The sequence below is a fragment of the Myotis lucifugus genome, unplaced genomic scaffold, assembly GCF_000147115.1.
Source record: "Myotis lucifugus unplaced genomic scaffold, Myoluc2.0 scaffold_8, whole genome shotgun sequence".
NCBI classification, from domain to species: domain Eukaryota; kingdom Metazoa; phylum Chordata; class Mammalia; order Chiroptera; family Vespertilionidae; genus Myotis; species Myotis lucifugus.
Window position 1 is genome coordinate 5,721,263 of NW_005871056.1, and position 23,073 is coordinate 5,744,335.

Consider the following 23,073-nt stretch of genomic DNA (forward strand, 5'->3'; position numbering starts at 1 on the left):
CTGGGAGGGGATGTTTAATTGCTAATTAAACGTTTCCAGGCAGTGAGAGGATTCCCGGGGAAAGGCCTATGGGACAGTGTGTGCTTACTTCCTCTCCACATAGAGAAGATGAACTTGGTGCAGGGCCGATGCCACACAGGTTCTCTGTGGAACCAGTTTTTCATCCCTCATCCTTTGCATCTGGCAGTGTTGCTCTGGAAAAGAAACTATCACAATAATGTGAGGAGGAAAAGAAGCATTAGAAATACCTCCAGCTGTTTATCTCCTCTAAAGTGTGCTGGGTACGCACAATTTTCTTCATGAAGACAACTTTTTTAAAGATAAGTAAGTTGCCTTTAGATAAGAAGTGTTCTCTTGGCCAGAGTCCATTCCCATGTGGGACCCTGCGGGACAGTGGCCTCTGTGTGTGTGACTGTGTTGCTATGGAAGCAGCTTCGGCCAGGGGAGCCCCTGGGCAGGCAGAGAGGGGGGGAAGAAATTAAAGTATCAGGAAATGTTAAGTAGGGGAAACAATATTTATGTGTGTGTAGTGTGTTTGTGTGTGTGTGACAGAGATAGAGATGAAAAGAGAATGTGGTTTATTTGATATGTGGGTTATAGTTAGTTTTCTTGGAAAAATCCTTTTCTAGGATGACATAGGAGAAAATCTTGGATGATAAAACCATCTGGTTTTATAGGAAAGTGATCAGATAGAGTATAACTTGTGTTTTTATTTTTATTTTATTTTGTTATTGCTGCCACTGGAAGTAGAATATTTGCTTTGTTTTGTTACTTTTGCTAAAATAAAATACTGTGTCTTCCAACTATTTCCACCCCTTGCTAGAGGATGGAGCTTGCTTTGTTGCCTCACTCGATTCTAACTCCTGCTTCCTATGCTGACCAGGACACACCTGTGTTTTCATCTTGCTTTGTTTTGTTTTAAGTTTAAGGGTTTTATTATCAAAGTCTTGGAAGAGCAGTTTCAGAAACTGTACCAACATGGCCAGACTGCAGCCTACTTTTGATTTTACTGCATAAAACGCCTGTAACTAAGAAAACAGTTGCCTAACTACTTTGCCTTTAACATGGAGTCACTGTAGACATAAGATTACTACCACAGAAACAGTACCACAAATTTACTGGTTTTATACGACTTGAGAGCAAATAAAAACTTGCAAGTACATTGTCAAGTACATTTGTCTTATTTTAAAAGCATATGAAGGTCAATTTAAAATGCACTACCTCCTTTTTCCAACACTTAAACAAAGTGATGAAAGGGGAAAATTGAAAATCAGGACAAGAGATAACTTTCTTTTACAGATGGACCCAGGGATGGGCAGATAGCTTTCACTGGTGTGGGTGTGGAATAGATTATTTCAGGGGGGAATTTCCAAGCACATTATGAAAAAGTATACAACTCTACTTCAAAATATGCTTTTACTCACTGCCAAAGACAGTTTCATTTGAAATTTGTTTCTGTAATTAAACCCTAGTGAGCCTTCAGAAAAGGTTAGTGCGTATATATAACCTTTCAAAGTTAAACAAAAAACCACAAAAATTCAGCCACAGACCTAGAGGAGTATCTATTTCAAATGCTTATTTCCAGGTATAACTAGAAGAATGTTAATTTGTCATGTCAGCAAACAAGGCCATAAGTAGACACATCATGTTAGAGGATTTTAGTGTCGCTGCTGGTCTTGTTTCATCACGTCTGAAATCGGATCCCTCTAGTAAAGAAACAGGGGCACCATGAAGAGAGTACGGGAAGCAGAGTCCCTAATTCCTGCTGCCATCAACCAGGTGGGAAAGAAGAAAAATGCCGGCACTCAAGATCGAAATCACCTTCTGGGAGGGAGGACCCCCTCACCTTCATGGCACAGGCCGTCACGAAACACATGGAGATCACACTCTAAGATTAGGTGGCAATCCAAAAGTCCAAGACAGAGACCTCATTCCAGAGAGAAAGCTAGAAGGTCAAGGAGCACATCAAAACCCAGAGACAAAAAGAAAGAAGACAACTAAAGAAACATTCCAAACCACCACCAAAAACTTATAGCGCAGCCAAACAGTCCAGAAGCGCAAGCTGAGAGACGCCGCCGGAGAAGCAGGAGTGGCAAACGATCTCCTAAAAGCCCAGGTCTCCGAAAAGAACATCTCGCTCACCATCCCCTAGGAGGCATAAAAAGGAGAAGATGAGGAGACATTGGGGGGATAAGGACACATTTGTAATATCTTATTCAATAAAGGAAAAGAAAAAGAAAAAAAGAAAAGGAGAAGAAACATAAAGACAAAGAAGAAGCAGAGATGAATGAGAATGATCGACAAGCAAGAATAAAAGGAAAGATAAGGCAAAGGATCAGGAAAGAAAACAGGAGAGCGGTTATGATATAAAAGTTACACGGGAATACAATGAAGAGCAGGGCTATAACAGCGAGAAAGAGAAGAAAGAAGAGAAATCAACAGAAGCAGGTCCCTAAAACAAAAGAATGTTCTGCAGAAAAAAGAACTGGAGCTTCACTAAGAGAATCCAAAGTGAAAGGGAACGATTATCATGAAGAAGACATGGGTGAGTGACTGAATATCGCCTCCATGGGAACCCAGCTGTACACACACACACACACACACACACACACACACACAGTGTCATGCCTGTGTGTGATCTTAATGCTGTATTTCTCCATTGCAATAGACAAATGGTTATAAAGCTCCTGATATTGATAGTATTCACATCCAACAGCTTTTAGAAATGATCCGTGGGTAACCAACTCCTGACGTGGCGAAGCCTGATGGAGTAACCGAGCAGTTTTACGATTCTGGTGCTGCTTCATAACAGAGTGAGAAGCTGTGGGCACCTGCACCAGGCATGGAGTCTTTGTGTTGTATGATCGCCTCCGTTAGTTAAGTAAGCTCGCTTATAGTGTTTCTAGAATTCGATTCATTGCTGTAATAGAGCCTTGTGGGGAATGCACTGATTGCATGTTAATTGTGGCACCTGTTTTTTTAATGTGTTCACGTCTATTAAAACTAACAAATAATAGCTTTATAACAAAATCTATCAGGTTGAAGGAAGAAAAAAGATCACTGAAAAGTATGATATTTGGGATTCACTTCAAAATAAAACATTAGAGGTGGGAAATAGACATCAGACAAGGGGGATTATGAGGGACCCCTAAAAATATAGCTATTATTACATAATAGCTGGCATTTACCTCAGAGCAATGGAGGAGAGGAGGGAAGGGGTGGGAGTTTAGATGAGACAGGATTGCCAGGAGTTGATCATTGTGAGTACATGGATGTTCATAGTATTATTCTGCCTACTTTTATGTGGGTTTATACAGGTCTGTAATAAAAAGGCAAAAGGAACAGTGTACACATGTCCCTTAGCCCTTAGATATGGAAGAAAACACAGTAGATCTCAAGGAAATCAGGCCGCAGGATACTAAGATATTTTGCTAAAAGGAAGATACTGACATTTAGTGTGGTGGTTGCTTTATATGAGGATGCTCGCTGTCATCAGATGTCATTACTGGTAATGAAAACCATGCTGGACTGAAGAAACTCCTGGTTACGGATCTGATCCGGACTTCATAGGTCTCTTCCACTGCCAATTATTTTGTGGGGGTATTTACCATCCTAATGAACTGTTCCTCTGAGGAAACATTCTTAGGCAGAGAAACTAGACAGATGACTCTATTTCCTAAAACCATCAACACGACATCCAGTGCAGACTGCAGTGTGGATTAAAGAGCCAAAGTATTGCCTTTCTTTGTCTGTCAGAGCCCTCTGGGGATCAGAAGGCATGTGGAACTGCCCTTAGCTGCTATATCAGTTCCATTTATAGACTGTAGGCTGCATATCCATGTGGCCCCCCAAGGAATTGTATTGATTATCACTCCTTTCTCTTCTGGCTTCCCCCTGTGTTCCATGATGCACATACTTCCCTGGCCACAAGCCTAATTAACTCTCAAGAATCAGAGGAAACAATCTTATTAATATTCCTCAGGGGAATTCTAGTGAAGGAGGATGGGTAGTCTCAGGCACCAAGAGATCTGACCAGAAGTCAATTTGTGTCAAAAATATGTGCTGAAGCTTTGAATTCAAACTGTTGGCTGGGGCTTTGAATCATGCTCTGCCTGGAGGAGTCAGGATCCTTAGAGGGGGGCAAGGCATCCAGTTTGCCACTGGGGGAGCCACTCCTTGTAGTGAGCAGGGCACTGCATGAGAGCCCAGTGGCTTCTCCATTGCATCCTCTCATCTCTTGGAGCTTGGCGGAAGCTGCAGGCTTAACCGAGGCTAGAGACCCCACGGGAAGTCCTTCTGTTGAAGAGGGATACTGCCTATCTGGAAAAGTCACTGTATCACTCTTGCTCTAGTCGTGACAAAAATTGACAAGAGAGAACTTCTTGGAGTCGAGACACCAAATGTGAATTGACACATTCATTCCCACCAGCTCCAGGGGATGGTTGACATGCTCACCAAACAAGGAGAGCTGGATGCGTGGAAATATGTGGCGGGAGATACCAATAATGAAGCTCAGAGACAAGAGATCCCCATCTCAACCTGGGCTGTCTCCAGCGGAGAGGGGAGAAAGTGGCGTTAGAACACGATCCTTCTGGTGCTACAATAATCAGCCTTATTGGGAAATGCTTTTAGCCCCACGTTAAACTTAGAGCCAGGTTTTGGCATATCTCGAGGCTTTCTAAAGGAAAAAAATAACCTGTACACCGTAAAGCCCTTTTATATTAGCCATTGATCGCGCAGTCACTTAGATTGAGTCTTCTTCCTATCCTGTAAGCTGATTAGTCACACTGCACAGCGTGCTCCTGTAACCAAGGAACCATTAGGGAAGTGGTGACCATTAGTGTCACTGTTTAAACTATTTCTGGCAGATAAATTGAGAGAGAGCGAAGACAGTGTGTCTCCTGCAGTGCTCCAAGTATAGGACCGCTCCCGAGTGTCCTAGAGTCATGCCCCCTCCTCAGTCCCTGACACTAATCCATCAAGACCCCATCCAGGCAAGATCTGAATGACTGCATATGCCATGATGGCAAGGCCCCAGGGAGCTCTGTGTGGGGGCAACACCTCTCCTTGCAGGGGAGCTTCCCTTCTTGGGGAGCCTGTGGCTTTTTTGCCTCTTGTTCTTCGATGGAAGTTCTGGGCCTGTACTGTCTAGTATGGTGCCAAGAGCCCGGTGGCTATTAAGTCTTAATTATTTTTTATCACACACAGATACTTTCTTAGTTTCCTCTACAAGAGCTAGTTACATCAATCTTAACAGAAACTTCAGGTCATTTGAGAGGCCAAACAGATCCAGGGAAATAAGATGAAAATTAAACACTTAATCAAAAGGCACTACACCACCACCTAGAACCTTCCACCATGGTGGTAGTGGGCTAAGATTAAGCTACAGCAAAATAACCTCATGCAACTGTTAAAGAATACACAGCAAAAGGTGGGGTTTGTTTTTCAGAAGACTATGGTACAATGAGCATTTTTGCCCGAGGAGATATTTAGCCAGGAAAAGGTCAGGATGATTGAAGATCAAACCAAATGGAAAAGGAACAGGTACAAAAGGGACTAAGGCAGAGGGTGAGGGTCAGGCTTTTTTCCTCCCAAGAAGTATCCACTGCACTGTGTGCTGCCTTCCGCAGGCCCCCACCTGGGAGCTGCCTGCCTCACAGAGGATCAGCAAGCAGAGCTGGATTTTGGGCTTCCTAGGGCTCTTGTAATTTAGTATAGACCTTAGCGAACTTGTTGCATGTTACGGGGGTGGAGGGACTGGGTTAGCTTTATTTGTTTTATTTTTTGGTTGGCTCTGTTGCTAGTAGTTCTGAACCTAGCAATCCCAGACGCATTCACGTGACAAGTAGTCTGAGTTTCCTTAACCCCATTCAAACACCCACACAAACAACACCCTTCAGAGTCTGAAATCTTGCAGAAGCTGAGCTCTATTTAAAGCTGCAAGGCCCACAAAATTAAAGAAGCTGGAATGAGACAATGCAAGTAAGAAACCCAAGCAGTTCGTCTCAATCTGTCTTTCCCTAATTTTGGAGAAACGTTAATATACCTGGCATGGGCTGTAGAAAGCTACTGGAGCAAGCTGGGGCTTCTGCTGACTTTTCATCCAACACCAAGGGAAAACAAGGGGAGGGGTTCGCTTTATTTTTCGAAAGCCTCAGGAGGTGTTCTGTTATAAAGGGACATGGCTGAACAGGTAGGAAACAGATTCCCCATTGTGAATCCTCCTGATGGCTTCTGCTAGGATTATGGAGATGTCGATCACCTGTATTTTGGGACAATGCCTCATCTTATCCTCCTGAGGGATGGTATTGGTGACCACTACTGCTTCGAAGCATGCATTGTTAATGCGAAAAATGGCCGGGCCAGAAAAGATCCCGTGAGTCAAGATAGCATAAATTCTGGTGGCTCCAGCTGCAAGAAGTTTGTCGGCTGCATGGCAGACTGTGCCACAAGTGTCAGCCATGTCATCCACTAGAATAGCCACCCGGTCCTTCACATCCCCTACCAGCACCATGCGGTCCACTTCGTTGGCCTTCTTCCGTTCTTTGTGAATCAAGGCAAAGTCAACATTCAACTGGTCTGCGATGGAGGTAACTCTCTTAGCTCCCCCCGCATCCGGTGAGACAATGGTGCAGTCCCTCCACTCAGAGATATTCTCCCGTATCCACTTCAGGACAGCTGGTTCTGCGTACAGATTGTCCACAGGGATATCGAAAAAGCCCTGGATTTGAGAAGCATGAAGGTCCATGGTGATAATATGATCTGCACCTGCTACGGAGAGCATGTTTGCAACAAGCTTGGCTGAGATGGGAGCCCGGCTCTTATCCTTCTTATCCTGCCGGGCATAAGGGAAGCATGGGATGACTGCAGTGACCCGGCTGGCGGAAGCAATCTTACAGGCATTAATCATGATCAAAAGCTCCATCAGGTTGTCGTTAATTTCACCACAGCCGCTCTGAAGGATATAGACATCCTCTCCCCGGACACTTTCGCCAATTTCAACACAGGTCTCCTGGTTGCTGAATTTCGTAGTCAGCACCTTGGATAGCTCCAGGCCCAGACGGTCAGCAATTTTCTGGGACAAGTCCAGGTTGGAGCTGCCGCTGAAGAGTTTGATATTCGGCATCTTGGCCCACTACCCTAGGCGCTGTTTGCTGGCGATCACTGCTGCGGCGGGACCCGAACCGAAGTCAGCCCAGAGACAGTACTAAAAACTTCGTGTTGCCCCTCCACCATCTTAAAAGTCTTAATGTTGATTCATTAGAAACTCAGCACACCAGTAATACTAGCTACACTTCAAGTGCATAATAACCGTGTGTGGCTAGTGGCTTCCATAGTGGCGGCACAGACATAGAACATTTTCATTATTGCAGAGAGTTCTGTGGATGGCACTATGTTCCAGAGGCGGAATTCAGCTCACCTTCTATGACTAGATAAATTTATATTGGAACACAGCCACACCCATCCTTTTATATACTACCTATGGCTACATCCGCACTACATGGGCAGGGTTGAATAGTTGCAAGAGAGACCATCTAGCCCATAAAATTCAAAGTATTTGCTATCCGGACCTTTACAGAAAATATTTGCCAACCCTGCTCTCTACCCTTTCCCCAGAAAAATGTACATGGCTACATATAAAACGTTGCACACAATTTTAGGAAATCTATGAACCCCTTACTTCCATCCATATTAACCAAGCTCAGCTGACAAGCTTCTAGGCTAGTTACATTTTTCCAGAATCATCTGGCCCCAGTTTCAGACTGCTGAAACAACAAATGCTAGAATTTTGTGATTTCAAAAGATTAAAAACATCTTTATAAAGTAATACCACTAGAGTTCACAGTAATGCCCTGTGTGCATTTTCATACAACATCCCTGATATCCTTTCAGTTTACTGACAAGCCCACCTCATTTAAGAATCAGACCCTTGCCTCTACTTAATATAAACCCTATCCTACTTTTAACCCTTCCTCTAAGAGTCTGGATTCAATGACTCTTTATTAGACTCACTACCCAAACCATCTGTTATCTATAGAGAGTTGCCAAAATGTTAAATAGTTCCCATCTTTTCCAATTCTTGAGGTCTTCATCAGTAAAACACCTGCATTTAGCCTTCATCTTCCACTAGCTGTTCTGCTCATGCTCAGATACCTGCACATCCTGCTACCAGAGACACACTTACTGAGCTGCCACCTGAAGATCCTATAGCACATCTTTGCAGTTTTTGTTGAGTTACATATTGGTTAGAAGAGAATTTGTCCACACACGTGTCCGTGCACACACACGTGCACACACTCACACATTCTAGATAGCATAGGTCCCTGATCTAATTAGCCAAGAGGACAAAATGTCATCTGAAGTCCTGGGGTGGGGACACACTAGGGGTAGGAGGTGATAATGGATACAGCGTGTCTCAGAATGGGCTCTCTTCAGCCCCCAGAGTCCCTAGCATAACACACTGATCTTTCCAGATCCAAAAAGCTCAAGCCTTACTCTGTCACTTTTTTACACTGACAATTTACATCCATCCAGAAAGAACGTAATCTAACAGTCTTTGTGCTTCTATAGAAATTTTAGTCCCTCCTGTAGTGTTTTTTTTTTAACAAATTCGGCATCAGCAAGATCTGAACATCTTCATTTATTCAACCTGTCATTCTTTTTTGTTTTTAATTTATCAAGTACCTGCTATTTCCAGGAACAGTTCTAGATGTTGGAGATACACCAGTGGGGGTGGGAAGAAATGTGTTGCCTTGGTAATGTGTACATTCCACTGGAGAATACTGAAAATAAAATTAGTAAAAATAGACATGTAATATGAACTGAGATAGTGTTAAGTGTTATGGGGAAAAATAAGTAGGTCAGGGGATAAAGGGTGATGGGGGTGCACTTTCATCTGTGGGTGGTCTCGAAGGTTCAGATGACACTGGCAGAAAGCAGCAGGAGGAGAGACAAGGAGTGCAGGAGGGGACGACAAGGCCAAGACCCTGAGCGGGAGCCTGCATGGTGTGCTGGAGGAGCAGCATGGAGGTCAGTGTGGCTTGAGCAGGGATAGGGAGGGACAGGAAAGAAAGATGTCAGAGGAAAAGTTGATGGCCATTAAGACTTGAACTCTTGCTCTAAAGGGTTTTGAGCAGAGAAATAATGTCATCATGTTTAATACCATCTTGCTTTGAATGATATTTTGCCCCCTACTTTTAAGCCTTCTGGGAAATATCATTATCTCTCAGTCCACCCAGACTGATTTAATTTTCCTTCTATCTGGGTCACCCAGGCCCTGAGTTAGGTCTAAGGACCTCAAGCCCTAATTCACTTCCCCTCAGCCCACCCTTCTACCCTCCTGTCAGTCCACCTTTTACTCCAGCTGTGGCTGCAGGAATCAGACACGTGGAGAAGTAACCAGACAGCACCCGCGTCAGCCGACTCCACATCTTCTTGGCTCTGCCCCGACTTCCCTGCCACGGCCGTGTGGGATGACTGCGGGGACCACTCGGCCCTCTGTTGTGTGCACACTCCTGACGTGTGAGCAGGTTAACATCCTTTCACTAATGAGAGACAGAGCCAGTGGACAGATTCTTCCTTTGTCCCTTCAAAGGACAGTGAGGGACATTCCACACAGCTTCTCCAAGGCTCCCCAGCAAGATTGAACCCCAACTGTCCTTAGTGGCGATCAACTCAACAACACAATCTTTGGTGTTCTTTCTCTCCTTCACTTTTCACTCTTTTCAGTCCCCTGCACCTGTTCCCTGAAATCACTCTGCACCGTGAACTTCAGTTAAGCCATGTCTCAGACTTCTTTTGGGGGGAAAACTAGGGTAAAACAGTGCTTTTCCCCTCACCTTCCTGACTCTGCTCCTGCCTCTTCACTCAAATACTCTTAGAGTCAGAGGGACCCTTAGAGAATATTCTTTTCAACACCTTTTGGTTACAGATAAGGAAACAGAGGTCCAAAGAAGTTAATGTGCCTCTGCTGTAATTTGTCTTTCTTGTGGAAAAGATAAGAGCCAGTGGGAAAAACAAAAACATGTAAGGGACAACAGAGTGTGGCAGACAGGTCCAAGGTCAAGAATAAGACTTTTTTTTTTAAATATAGTTTATTGATTTTTTACAGAGAGGAGGGGAGAGGGATAGAGAGAAACATCGATGAGAGAGAAACATCGATCAGCTGCCTCCTGCACATTCCCTACTGGGGATGTGCCCGCAACCAAGGTACATGCCCTTGACCGGAATCGAACCCGGGACCCTTCAGTCCGCAGGCCGATGCTCTATCCACTGAGCCAAACCGGTTAGGGCAAGAATAAGACTTTTTTTTAACAGAGAGAAACAAGAACTAGCCTTTGCCATGGCATAAAAGGAATCGGTGCCTGGGAGCTGAAATGGAGAAGTAACTGTACAATTTTTTTTGTAAATAAATAATATGTTTAAGGATATTCAAAGTTCTGGGTCAATTGTATCTCTCTAGGGAGTTTAGTTTCTTAGCAAGGCAATCCCTGTCTTTTCAGTGAGCAATGTCCTGACGAGATTCCGTGCTGCTGCTTTGGGTGAGTCAAGGGCATTCTGAAACAGGAATGGCAGGCTGGGGATCAGGAGGCTGAACTTCTAATTATACCTGGGCCATTAATTAACTCTGTGACCTTGAGCAAGTCATTTTCTCTCTCTGGGCTGTGCCTCAGTTCCTCCTTTACAAAATGACTATTAGTCTTAGAATGTTAACTTCTGAAGTGGCTTTGGAGCTCACCCTCCTTGTGTTGGTCCAAAGAAGAGAAGTAAGTTTCTGAAAGTCACCGGGAGAGAATCGGGTCTGACAGTGTCACCCCGATCTTCCTGGCCCTCATCTGTGGATGAGTTTTGAAATCTTCCCATGAAAACAAGTAATCCCAGGATGGAACTGTAAGATAGTATTTTTGCCCTGAAGGATCCCATAATCAAACTGAGGAGACACTGGCACATATAAATAGTTATTATAAGACAGCAAGTGAGACCCAATAAGCAGAACCATTTTCACTTTGGCCAGTCTAAGAAGCAAGTTGTCAGGAAAATCAATGAGATTTGAGCACAGCTTTGGAAAAAAATGGTTAGGTGGAAAAGCTCACTATGGATGTAACCAGAGCAAAGCCATGGACATGGGATCAGCCAGGAGGACACTGACTGGATCTGTCCAGCAGGACTGGGCGGGTGAATAGGGCTGATGAGTCATGGTCCTGGGGGAGAAGGAATTCTTTTTGTTTTGTTTTTAATATATTTTTATTGATTTCAGAGAGGAAGGGAGAGGAAGAGATAGGAACACCAATGATAAGAGAGAATCATTGATTAGCTCCCTCCTGCATACCCCACACTGGGGATCGAGCCCGCAATTCAGGCATGTGCCCTGACGGGGAAGTGAACCGTGACCTCCTGGTGGATGCTCAACCACTGAGCCACACCAGCCGAGCAGAAGGGATTCTTGGTGTCTTTCTTTCCTGGGGATAATTGGAAGCTAAATATAGTGAGGGGCTCTGAAGTTATTATTTCAGGCTGTAACAGCGGAAAATAAAAAGTGGAAACTATGACCAGTTCTTTTATGGTAATTAAATAGAGTTAAATCTGCTAATTTATGATTTGTCCTCAAGCAGTTTTTTATTTTTAAATGACATTTCAAGTATAACCAATACACAGTGTCCCTGGCACTAGGGCTAGTTATAAAATTCAATTAGTACAGCGATTTTCAACCTTTTCCATCTCATGGCACACATAAATTAATTACTGAAATTCTGCAGCACACTAAAAAATATATTTTTGCCAACCTGACAAAAAATTAGTTATGATTTTGATTGACTTGAAAATATCTTGCTGAAACCTGTTCGGCTCAGTAGATAGAGCATCGGCCTGCGGACTGAGAGGTCCTGGGTTCGATTCCGGTCAAGGGCATATACCTTGGTTGCGGGCACATCCCCAGTAGGAGATGTGTGGGAGGCAGCTGATTGATGTTTCTCTCTCATCGATGTTTCTAACTCTCTCTCCCTTCTTCTCTGTAAAAAATCAATAAAATACATTTTTTAAAAAGAAAATATCTTACCTAATAATAGACAAACATGTAAATTGACCATACCTTCGCTATGCTAACCAGCCAATCAGGAGAGTATGCAAATTAAACCAACAAAGATGGCGGTTAATTTGCATATGTAGGCTCCAAGCAGCGGAGCGAAGCCGGACGGCTCCGGCCAGAGCGAAGGCCTGAGTCCCGGGTGCCAGAGGCAAACCGGTGCCAGCAACCAAGGGAAGGGAAGGCCTATTGCACGAATCTCTTCGTGCAACAGGCCTCTAGTTAACAATAATAATTACCTATCCTTTTTGTACCAAAGTGACTTTTAAAAATCAGATTCCTATATTTGTATATAAGAATTTCTGGTACCAAGAATTAACCAATCAGATGCAACTTTATTATGAGATGTGACCAATAAGATGGAACTCTGTTATATGACCTATATATTTATGGTTCAAGACAGGACATTCACACCAGCACAGCTATTATTATCATTTTTTTATTTGACAATCTAAGGGAAAAGAGGTCAGTGTCCCAGAATAAATAGTCAGATACTGCATGTTTTAAAAATTCTTGTGGTATACCTGTGTGTCACAGCACACTGAAATCGCTGAATCGGTTGAATAATTAAGAACAATTGGCCCTGATCGGTTTGGCTCAGTGGATAGAGCATCGGCCTGCGGACTGAAGGGTCCCAGGTTCGATTCCAGTCAGGGGCATGTACCTTGGTTGCGGGCACATCCCCAGTAGGGGGTGTGCAGGAGGCAGCTGATGGATGTTTCTCTCTCATCGATGTTTCTAACTCTCTATCCCCCTCCCTTCCTCTCTGTAAAAAATCAATAAAATCTATTTTTTTAAAAAAAGAACAATTGACATTTTTTGCTGGTAATTGTTTGAAACAGATTGTTTAAGTACAGTTGTTTAGAAGCTGAAATATATGTGGCTCACCCATCTTGAAAAATTCCCCGTTTTCAGTGGGATTGGTGGAAAGGTGAGGGAGAGATTCAAAGTTTTGTTTTCGGCATGGATAACTAGAGAAATATAGCCATGGCGGAACATAGCAGTACATGTAAATTAAAAACAAAGGAGCAAGTAAGGAAATACTAAAACAACAAACAAAATAGAAATCGTAAAATAGGATGAGAGACATAAGACCTAACATTTCTGTCAATAAATGGCAATAGATTAAAGTCCAAAGACTTTCGTCCAAAACAAATTATAGCTCTATGCTCTATTCACTAAAAGCACAGTGGCACAAAAAATTTACAAATAAAAGCACAGAAAAAATGGACAAAAATAAAACAGAATATATTTTTAAATTATAAAAGAGGCAAAATAACATAGGAATGACAATATTAATACTGGTTAGAATAAAACTCAAGGGAGGAAAGTTTGGCCTAAAGAGGATTGTTTTATAAAAGGTGTGATCTATAACGAATGTATAATGTACTTCACATAGCATAGAAATAGAGAGCAAAAGCTATTAGAAAACAAAAGCTGGAAAGAAACACAACTGTAGAAAAAGTAGTATACCATATTTAGTCATCAGTAAATCACAGAGTTAGAAATAAACAGGATTTAAATATGCTTAATAAGGTTAATTTGATAGTTTATATGTCAAACTTTGTGCCCTACAGTTGATATACTCTTATTTTTAAAAATCCATGGATTATTTATTTTTAAGAAATTAATCTATACTGGACCAAAAAAATTAAAACCTCAATAAAGAAAAAAAAGTGAGCTTTTGGTACAATAAAAGCTAGGGTTAGAAATAAAAAATAAGACCTGAACAGTGTTGCTAAGTGGGTGGCAGGTTCGATTCCTAGTCAAGGGCATATACTTGGGTTGCAGGTTCAATTATGGGCCCCAGTCGGGGCATGTGAGGAAGGTAGCCAATTATGTGTGTCTCTCACATAAATGTTTCTCTCTCCTCTCTCTCTCCTCCTCCAATCCTCCCTCCATTTCTCTAAAAATCGTGAGGGGAAGGGGAAGTATCCTAGGTTGAGGATTAGATAGATAAAAAGAAAATCTTAAATAAGTATTAGGTATTAGAGACAATGAAAAGTTTAAATACGGTTTGCATAGAAAATAACAGCAGTGCAAAAACTACATGTCAATGCTTGTGGATGAAAGGTGATTAATATTTTATAGAAATGGCCAAAGCACATGTAAAGGTTGAAGGAAGGTAGATTGGTAATAAATTCTGAATGCAAAAGCAAAGAGAAAAACAAACCTTAAGGTTCAATTCAGACAACAAATTCAGACCCTTGAGAGCTTTCATCATTTAATGAGAATGAAGATAAGTGACCTATGAATTCAGCTCAAAAAAAAATCAAAAGGGCAAAATATACTTAAGGCATGAAAAGGAAAATAAAAAATAAAAGGGGAGTATAACTGGAAAGTCAGAAAACAATCACACATGAATATATTCAGGAGTTATATTGTTGAAAAATAGGTAAGTGTGCCTTTGACAAGTCTGCTATAAAGGGCATACCCACCCACCCCAACCCCCATGAAGCTGGAGATACGGAGAGCAATCTGCTGCTTATCTGGGCTTCAGGGTTAGGAGAGCCTGTTCTTTGTAAGGATTTCTGAAATGGAAACATATACGTTGCTAGTCTTAGTTCTTCCAAAACGAAGATGAAAGATCCACGCCTACCAGAGCAGTGACACAGCACAATCTGGTTCGACCTCGGATATCAGAACGGCCCTGTCCACCAGGGAACTGGGAGCCGGGGAGACCCACACGGATTGCCGCATCTGTGTCTGGTTTGCGCCGTCTGCTCATCTCCAACTCCACCAGTTAGGGCCTAATCTAACATGAGGTGGGCGTGTGGGGTCCGCCCCAACTCTGTCGCCCTCATGCTTCTAGATTGACAGAGAAGTACTAGATGTGTGATTTGAATTGGGGAAAAGGTGGTACATTGGGAAGAAGGAATCACTTCTTCCCCACGGGGAGGCAACCTAGGAGCCGGCCGACAAGCTCGAGGTCGATTCCAGCTGCTGTGTTCAGGCTCCCCCTTTCAGAACCAGAATGGTGTTGTGTCCTGCCTACTGTCCATGGTAATCAGGCAGCCCATTTCCCTACTTTCCTTCACAAGCACCAGGCAGACATGTGCCCGCTCCCAGATTTTGTTTTTGGCATTCTGGAGAAGCATTGATTTGCCCGTGCCCTTTAAGGTTGCTTAGCAGTGAGACCCCAGGAGGCAGGGAGCAGCATGGGATTTCACAGGTGGCTCTTGCTGCTCCCTGTTGCGTTTGCTTCCGCCCTCTGCTTCAGCTCATTTTCATCGTCTTATTCCTCTATGGAGTATTGATCTGAGTTTTTATGCTACAAGACTCATGTTTGTGTCGTCCTGTTATAAACCACCTGGAAGCCTTTTTAAAAGCATGAAAGGCATACGTCAGAAACACATTACATCCACTTGGACACCCACGTCTGTGGTGGGAGCGTGGCATATACCACGTCAGGTGTGTGCCAGTGAGGCTCTGAGCTGGGGATGCATCTGGAGATTCAGACTCATCGAAGCCACCCAGAAATCCCGTCAGGCATCTCACAGACAGACACCTGCCGCGCTGGAGGGGCACAGAAGGAGGAGCTGGCATCCAGAGCATCACTTCACTCAGCCCTCTCTCCAGAGGAGTTTTGGCGGGAAGCTTGTTTGCTACAATACAAGGAGTTGTACAGAACACAAGGATTACGGTTTAGATATTGGATTCTAGCAGCGCATCTGTGAAACAGTAGAAGGTGGAAGGAACAGGGCTTGGGGTCAGACAGACCTGGGTCTAAACCTCAGACAAGAGAGTCAAAAGTTCCCTCACCGAGAGAGGTGGCCCACAGTGTGGCTTGGTGCTTCCCCTGCCCCTCCACAGGCACCCACGCCTCACTCGCTCCCTGCAGCCCCCACCCTGCCAAACAGAAGCTGGCGAGCCCAGCTCAGAGCTGTGTAAGGCGCCAAGCAGCCTTGTAACTGCAGCAGTCGTTGGTCGGATCTTTAAATGTCATATAGACATTTTTACACAGATATAAATTTCTAATTTCGCTTTTTCCTTTACACATTCCTTTGGCATATGTGCGAAGCACATGTTTAAAAAAACTAACTATAGTTCATTTCTGATTTTTCTACTTTAAAATGATCAGCACCTTACATCCTCATGCATAATTCATGGTGTAAACCAGAAGTTCCTTTTTGAGCTCCCGGCAGGGAGGGCAAGTGTGAAGGTACAGTGTGCGGGTCATTCATTCCAAGTTAGGACCCGCAGGAACTCCACTGTTAGACCATTCCCGTCCAGGGCACAGACATTCGGCTGGAAGTGTCTCTGTGTCACTACACAGCATTCGGAAATGGCTGCACAGAAGAAAAATGCTCCCATATCCTGCGCTTCGAGGCTGTTGGTTTTTCCTTTGCTTCCTAGAGTCTGGAAGTAGGACTTTGTTTAAGCACACCTCTTCCTCTAGGTCCGTGGTCGGCAAACTGGCTCGAGAGCCACATGCAGCTCTTTGGCCCCTTGAGTGTGGCTCTTCCTAAGCCTTAGGAGTACCCTAATTAAGTTAATAACAATGTACCTACCTATATAGTTTAAGTTTAAAAAATTTGGCTCTCAAAAGAAATTTCAATCGTTGTACTTTTGATATTTGGCTCTGTTGACTAATGAATTTGCCGACCACTGCTCTAGGTCAGTGGTTCTCAACCTTCCTAATGCCGCGACCCTTTAATACAGTTCTTCATGTTGTGGTGACCCCCAATTTCATTGGTACAAATTGAACATAATTAAAGCATAGTGATTAATCACAAAAACAATATGTAATTATATATGTGTTTTCCGATGGTCTTAGGCGACCCCTGTGAAAGGGTCATTCGAACCCCAAAGGGGTCGCGACCCACAGGTTGAGAACCGCTGCTCTATGTGATGCTGTTGGGAAAACTTCTGTTCATGTTCACATCTCCGAACTCAGGGTGCATTTTGTTATCTCTGTCACCCAGATAGCACTCATGATGTAGTTACCATTGTCCAGGCACGGGCTCATGTCGGCCATGGTGGTTCATCTCATAATCTCTCTTTTGTGGCAAATACGTCATTGATATTATCCCTATTTGACTGCTGTTTAAAATGTCTTCACAAAGATTCACTGTGACTCATCATTGAAGCAAAAAGTTGTTGTGGATGTAGAGGGCATCAAAGTGGAACAACAGGATAGAATCTTGGTATTTGTGGAACAAATGTTCATCCTTGTAAAATGGTCTCCATTCCATTGGCCAAACAACAACCAAGTTCTCAATGGCACTGAAGGGAAGAAGACACTCACAGAGCCGCTGAAAGTGGGATGTGTTTTGTTGCTGAGATGCTTTGCAAAAGGGATGGCAGTTGCACACGGTATGATGTAAATGAAGATACACATTTTTTAAAAAGTGTATAGATAAGTCTAAAAGAGCTCTTTCAATAATTATAGAATAAAAATTGAAAATGTAAGAAAGCATTGTCATAGCTTGGCAGTATTTACTCTGTCCTATTAGTGCATGAAACAATAGTATGTTGCTTCTTATAGTTAATGAAATATGGTACTTAAAACAAAAGAGCTAGAATTTCCTTAGATAACCATTGTATCTATTGCCTTGTTAGCATGAGAAAACATGCTCATTCACTTTCAGAATCACAAGTCTGCCCACCAGCTGATGCATCCAGTGCTATCTGGCCGTGGCATCCTGGGTTTGCCATGAACAACAAAGATTTCCTGGCATCCTAGAATGAGGACTCTGTAAAGGCATCTTGGGGATTCTATAGTCATACAGAAGGAGATGCTGAATGAAGCTCAGAATCCAGAGACAAGGAACTCCTGCTCCTGCCCCGCCCCCTGCCTAGCAGGTCGAGGCAGCTGCCTTTCCTTCGAAAGAGGGTATCTACAAAGACAACATTCTGAGCTTCATTCAGCATCTCCATCTGTAAGACTATAGAATCCCCAAGATGCCTTTACAGCGTCCTCATTCTAGGATGCTTTCTTACATTTTCAATTTTTATTCTATAATTATTGAAAGAGCTCTTTTAGACTTATCTAGACACTTTTTAAAAACGTGTATCTTCATTTACATCACACCGTGTGCAACTGCCATTTATTTAATCAGATGGGCCATGAGCAGCAGGTGGACGCTTTGGGCACTGGGCGGAGAAGGGGGAAGGAGAAGAGAAGCTGATACGGAGGACACTTCAGATTGGACAGCTGTTCAGTCAGCCTTTGGCCATGCTGATTTTCCTCCAGGACACCTTCCCCACAATTCCCTTCCACCTTTCCCTTCTCCCCACTCCCACCTCCTTCCCTTGCTTTGGTCCACTCCTCTCCTCCATTCTCATCGTCTTCCAGGTGAATGGTTAGTTTGGATGGGAAGGGAATGGGCATGTAGGGAGAAAGTAGCACAAACGGGAGGCCTTGAAAAAAACACTGTAATTGATCAGGAATTAGTGACCTACAATCTGCCGCCTCTTTTTGTAAATAAAGTTTTATTAAAACAGCCACACCTTCCCTAACCGGTTTGGCTCAGTGGATAGAGGGTCGGCCTGCGGACTCAAGGGTCCCAGGTTCAATTCCGGTCAAGGGCACGTACCTTGGTTGCGGGCACATACCTTGGTTGTGGGCACATACCCAGTAGGTTGTGTGCAGGAGGCAGCTGATCGATGTTTCTCTCTCATCGATGTTTCTAACTCTCTATCCCTCTCCCTTCCTCTCTGTAAAAAATCAATAAAATATATTTTTTTAAAAAAACACACAGCCACACCTGTTCATTGACATCTTGTCTACATCTGCTTTCACACTACAATGGCAGAATTGAGTAATTGTAACCGAGACCGTGTCCACAAAGCCTAAAATGCTTGCTCTCTGGCCCTTTACAGGAAAAGTTTGTGGACTCCTGGTCTAGCTGGGTGCTTCCCCAAGAGTATTCTGCAGAATTCTACTTGTGCAAAATGTTAGAGAGGTGTTACTGCAAAGAAAAGGATTCTCAGTTCAAATAATTTTGGAAACCCTGCTTTTTTAATTATGGAACCTCTTACAGCCTTGAATAAGCTAACGTGCATTGTGAATTTCTGAGAGGTAGCCGACGTGTGCAGCGTTTTCCCATTTATTTGGGAACCCTTTTCTCACAGAGCACTTGATGGGTATCGAGTTCTTCGAGAACACACTTTGGGAAATGGCTCTTCAACAGGATCCAAGATATATTTTTAAGTAAACCCAGGTGTGCCCAGTACACGCTCATCTGCATAAAAAGTGGGAGGGGAAATGTAGTGAAGTGTTTGCTTGTGAATGTTCCAGTTATCTCTTGGAAGGTCCATAAAGAACTGCTAACACCACTCACCTTCAGGTGAGGTGAAGCTGGGAAGGAGGCTCTCACTATATTTATTTTCTGCATTTTGACTTTTGGATTGTGCCAATATACTTTATTACCTGAATGATCAATTAATCAACCTGTCAAGCAACATAATTAAATTTGAAAACAAATTTAAAATGGTAAACCACTTTGGGAAACAGTTTTGGCAATTCTTAACAAACTTAAGTATACAGTGACCATATGTCCCAGCAGTTTTACTCCTAGGTATTTACTCAAGAGAAATGAAAACATATGTCCATATAGAGACTTGTAAACAAATGTTTATAGCAGCTTTATTCACAACAGTCCTTCTCTAAAAATAACCCAAATGTTTAGCATCAAATGAATTAGTATACCAATTGGAGCATATCTGTTTAACGGAATACTACTCAGCAATAAAAAAGGACAAGCCACTGATGCATGCAGCAAATGGAAAAATTCCATAGCTATTGGGATAAATTTCACAGATGTTACACTGAGTGAAAGCCAGATACAAAAGATTGTATCTAAATCCACTTATGTGAGAATCTAGAACAGATGAAACCCACCGATAGGGATGGTAATCAGATCATTTTTTGCCTAAAGTGGGTTTTGGGGAGATTTGACTGAGAGGGCCAGGAGGGAACTTACTAGGGAGATGGAGATGTTGCATATCTTGATTATGGTGGTGGCTGCACAGTTGTGTACCTTTGCCAAAACTCAGCAACCTGTACACTTGAAATGTGTGGGTTTTAAACATATAAATCATATGTCAATAGAGTTAATTTTAAAAAGAAAGAAATGTCTCCCTCAAAAGGAAGCAGTGAAGAAGGAAGGGTGTTCAGTAACTAGAAGATGGGTCACAGTTACCTCCTGATGTCACTTCAGACTGTCAGAGGGTGTCAGGTGAACAGCCCCAGCACTCTGTGTAGTGTGGTTGTAAACAGGATACATCTCTGCCTACAGTCTGGGAGCCCCGGAGACATGGAGAGAAATGAGGAGACCCTGTCTGCATCTGTTCTGTGTTTATCCCAGCCAGCGGGGGTTCTGGGCTGGAAACCAGTATGTGCCTTGGGTACCTGAGTTGTTGGCAGCTGTGGCTGGAGTAAGGGAAGAACAGCTAAGCAAATCTCAGTGGCAAGGAACTACCTCGCTCCTGCCCCGCCCCCTGCCTAGCAGGTAGGGGCAGCTGCCTTTCTCCTTCGAAGGAGGGTATCTACAAAGACAACATTCCCAGTTGGGCTGTGGGGATTAGAACTCGGCCTGGGGATTAGAACCCTTCAGGGATGTGCTTCAGTCCTGATCCTGATTATTGTCTTGGGTTCAGTTCAAAGGCAGAGTTTGAACTGAGTGTGGACTGGAGCCAGGCCAGCGTGGAACAGTCCTCAGGAGCCTGACCCTGCTTGTCTTCTCTAAGCCCTGCTGAAGCGAGGAGTCCTTTGATCAGGTGGTGAGCTTACTGGGAGCAGAGGTAATCAAGAATTACCACTAACGGCCCTAACTGGTTTGGCTCAGTGGATAGAGCGTCCGCCTGCGGACTGAAGGGTCCCAGGTTCGATTCCGGTCAAGGGCATGTACCTTGGTTGCGGGCACATCCCCAGTAGGGGGTGTGCAGGAGGCAGCTGATCGATGTTTCTCTCTCATCGATGTTTCTAACTCTCTCTTTCTCCCTTCCTCTCTGTAAAAAATCAATAAAATATATTTTGGGGGGGAAAAAAGAATTACCACTAACGGGTTTTTGCAGTGGGCAACATCCATAGCTGGAAGAAGAGAAGGAGAGTAAAGAAAAACTGAAATATATTTACGTCTGCATCTTGGCTCCACCTTGAATAAATCTAGTAACCTCTCTGAACCTCCGTTTTGGGGAACCACCTCACAAGTTTTTATGATTAATCAATTTATAGGAGTAAAATACCTGCCAACAAACTGGATGCTTAATAAACGTGTGTTATTATGCACATTAGTGTTTCCCACCCATGGATAAGCTTACTTTTCAGAATTTGCCAGAATTGTATCTGCCAATCTGCATTTTATTACCCGTGGTGGGCAAAGAGGTAATCGCAGCCATCACTGTGGCTGAGATCATGATGGTAGTTTATCTGGAAAACACAATGCCACACTCCACTTCGCCCTCCATAAATATTTGTTGAATGTGTGAATGGAGAAGTGAACAAATGGAGGGATGGTAGAAGAGAACTCAGGTTTCTCCTCTTCCAGGAAGCATTCCTGGGTTCCTCCAGCTTTCATGGCCCCCCCCTCCCCCCCGTCAAATGGCTGCATATAAAATCTGCTCCATTCAGCATAGCCTTAGATGATAGCCCACCTTCCCTCATGTCCTCCATGTTCTTTGTGTTTGTTCTTGTCTCCTTGGCTTGACTTGAACGAGATTTTATTAGTGTTTCCTCCAGAAAGCTACCTCCATGTTTACATTGAATTATTCAGGCACCTAAATCCATATATTTATACCCCAAAAGAGAATAATAAAGAGGTGGAGGGTGGGTACCCTTATAATCATATAGGACATGGACTAAGATTTCTTCTTTTCTACCTCATGGGGTTTTGTGAAGATGAAGATGAAATGTGAGAACCCTTAGTTGAGTGCCTGGCACATGGCAGGTGCCCCATACGTGCAAAGTTAGAATTAGCAGTAGTGTCAGCATCAGCACTGGGAGAAGTCGGGATGAGGGGGAGGAAAGCCTGAGTCCCCGAGCACACAGCCTGGAGGCTGCTTTCCAAATTCAATTGTGAAATCTAATTCGTGCTCAAAACCTAAATTATACCTTGGAGTGCGGGCATCCTGCCTTGAAATGGGGAGTCAGGCATTTCACAGGATGCACAGCTGTGTTGCCTGAGCCGCTTTGTTCCAGGCAGACACTGAACCTTTGGCAGCCGACAGGGCAGTGCCAGACGGCCTGCAGCCAGCCGCCCGCCGGGCCTGCGAGCATACCAAGCAGCCCCGCAGGACGCTCCGGGAGAATATTACAGGGCTCAGGAGCAGGCGAGCTGTGTGCCAGAGAGAGCAGGCAGCCTTCTCTGCCGTCAGCCTCCACGTGGGCCTCTGCCTGCCCACCCTCCTCTCAGACACGGCCACCAGCCCTGCCAGCCTCCTCCCCTCCTCAGCGAGCTCTTTAGTGAGGAGGCGGGGTGCTAAGAAATGTCACTTCAGACTGTCAGCAAGCCGCAGAGGGTGTCAGGTGAACAGCCCCAGCGCTCTGTGTAGTCGGTGACCCTCGGCACGATCAGGCCGGGGCCTGTGTCTTTTCCTCCTGCTCCTGGCTCTGGGGAATCGGAAGGAAGGGTAGACAGATGCTGGTGTGCGTGGGTCCCAGGACTGTCCAAGGGCTTCCTCATGTGAGGAGCGCACTGAACCAGACCCCATGGGCGGGTCTGCGGGCTCTGCGCAGAAGCGTTGTTATTGGGTTTGTAGGAGACACCATGGGCTTCTCCAGGGCCTTCCGGGCCCTTGATGGGGCTGCCTCCCAACTATGTCCACCTGTCTGTCCTTCTTCCCCATGGCTCTCATCAGAACCTTCCAGAGCACGCCCCCTGCCCCAGGAAGCCAATGCTGGGTGGGATTCGCCCTACAACCCAAGTCCTGGCAAACACCTTACCCAGCCCTTTAAAACTTTGGGAGGAAATGAAGGCCAGTTTGCTTATGTCGCAGGAATGGAACCTGCAGCGTGGACACAGCATGCGCTAGGGCCTTAGGAGGGA

At 44.2% G+C, this 23,073-nt stretch overlaps 2 pseudogenes; one reads left to right on the forward strand and one right to left on the reverse strand.

The window, feature by feature from the left end:
• Positions 1 to 1,645: 1,645 nt before the first annotated feature.
• LOC102438574 lies at positions 1,646 to 2,553 on the forward strand (annotated as a pseudogene).
• A 3,616-nt stretch (positions 2,554 to 6,169) lies between these two features.
• Positions 6,170 to 7,126, reverse strand: LOC102428428 (annotated as a pseudogene).
• Between the last annotated feature and the right edge of the window lie 15,947 nt (positions 7,127 to 23,073).